The sequence below is a fragment of the Callorhinchus milii genome, unplaced genomic scaffold (genome assembly GCF_018977255.1).
Source record: "Callorhinchus milii isolate IMCB2004 unplaced genomic scaffold, IMCB_Cmil_1.0 Scaffold4, whole genome shotgun sequence".
NCBI lineage: Eukaryota > Metazoa > Chordata > Chondrichthyes > Chimaeriformes > Callorhinchidae > Callorhinchus > Callorhinchus milii.
This window is the reverse complement of record NW_024704745.1, coordinates 3,665,350-3,667,366: the sequence shown is the minus strand read 5'-3', so window position 1 is coordinate 3,667,366 and position 2,017 is coordinate 3,665,350. Positions and strand designations below refer to the sequence as shown.

The window sequence follows — 2,017 nt, the reverse complement described above, 5'->3', positions numbered from 1 at the left end:
TGAGATGCTGGCAGGGTGACTCATCTTTGCTAACACAGCTTGCTTAATGTGAGATTTTCCTGTCATTCAGCAGAGTGGGCTTACGACATTCGGGCTACTGTTAACTGGGCTCCGATTTAACAAAGGGAGGAAAAGGGTTACTTCCTATGATTGGTGCTGATCTCATGTGTTCCACTCCTGATTCAACACATTCTTGGCCGAATGGAAGGGGATGGGAGTCATGCCGTTTACACCTAACGGGGCAAATTGATTGAAAGTTACGTACAAAAGCACTAAAGTAGACCGCGGGTCATTTCCGTGCATTTCAAGGTCTGCCTTGAGAATATTTGAGTCATGGGAAGTAAACAGGGACTTCCAATAAACCCTCTCAATAAATTATAACCGTTTGCATGTGTCCAAGCCCTCAAGGCAGTGTTTTACAACGAGTCCCAGAGGAAGGGAAGGGCAAATGGTTTAATCAGATAAGAAAGTCCCCGATTGCCAACCGATTGCAATTTTGTTCCTGAGTAAAATTTCCACTGACTAGGTTGAATTCTTTGGAAAAATATTTCTTTCCCAAAAGAACGTTGTGTGCAGTTCTTATCGTCACAATTGACAATATGCGACCCTCAGCACAAGAAGAAAAATAAATTCGGGCCCCTTGAATTGTTCAGAAAATATGAAACTCCCCAACCGTAAGTGGACTTAGTGTTGGGTCCAGTGGATAATGGCGGTTGAATTTATTTATTTATGTGAATATTTACTATCTGGGGAGTCCTGTAGCTCAGTGGTTAGAGCACTCGCCTCGCAAGCGAGAGGATCCTCGCTTTGATTCCCAGGCAGGGTGAAATGTTAGGTAAGTTTCCTTACTCCAACTGCCTCTGTTTACCTAACAGTCAAACAAAACATACAGTCTTGACGGTATATTCTGTGAAGCGCTTTGGGACGTCTCAAAGGCAAGGATTATTATTATCATTTTATCATTAATATTGATTCCGTTTCACAGATTGGCAAATGTTCAATTGTAAACGCCGGCTGACACAGCCATCGTATTCCAAACAAATCCACAGCCAACGGAACCAGAGGACACGGCCTGCGATTGAAGGGGGAGTAACTTCTGGAAAATCTGCAGTAACACTACTTCAGTGAGCAGTAAATTTGGGAAACAGTGGAAGCAGAACATGTTGTTTGTTTCAAGAACAAATCAGATTGATTTCTGCTAGAAAATATTAATAATAATTCTTGCATTTGATATAGCGCTTTCCACGTCTTCTCAACATCTCAAAGCGCTTCACCGAATAGACTGTAAAGTGAATTGACTGTATATTTGTGGGCGAAACGTGGCAGCCAATTCGGCACAGCAGCGTCCCACAGACAGTCGTGGATTGAAGTGACCAATTTATTATTGTTTTTTTCTTGAGGGATTATTATCAAGCGTGTGGAGTAAGGAAACTTGCCCAAGGTTTTGCCCTGCCGGGAATTGAACCCAGGTCCTCTCGCTTGCAAAGCGAGCGCTCTAACCACTGAGCTACAGGACTCCACAATATTTCAGGATACAGTAATATAATCTTGGTTCACGACTTGTCAAGTGACGGCCAGGACGGTGGAGGAGAACTAGATGGACTTTGGTCTTCTTTCGCCGAGCAAAGTCTCATGTTCTTAACAGCTCAGGAGTTAAAGATTAGCATTTGAACTGCATTTGACCAAAAACCCATTGCAATGCACACGGGTTTGCTTCATAAGAATAATCTCCGCCTTTGGCAGTGAGTTCCAGATTGTAATAACTCTCTGGGTACAAATAATTCTGCTCGTCTCCCCACTGATACTTCTTTGCCAGTTGTGCTTGTTCACTTGAATAGGCTGCATTAAGGACAGCAAGTCCAACACCATCAACAACTTGCACTTATATAGTGCCCTCCACACAGGGTAGCATCTCAGAACCTGACTCTGAGCCATGGGGAGTGGGCAGGTGGCCGTAAGCACGATCGAACAGGAAAGTCTTCAAGTGGGACTTGGAAGAGGGGAGAGAGGGGACAAG

General features: G+C 43.9%; 1 non-coding gene across 1 annotated transcript; it reads right to left on the bottom strand.

Annotated features, from left to right (window-relative positions):
• Positions 1–1,444: 1,444 nt before the first annotated feature.
• On the bottom strand, positions 1,445–1,517 carry trnaa-ugc. Its single transcript has one exon. It is a non-coding gene; the product is annotated as a tRNA-Ala (tRNA).
• Positions 1,518–2,017: the final 500 nt, after the last annotated feature.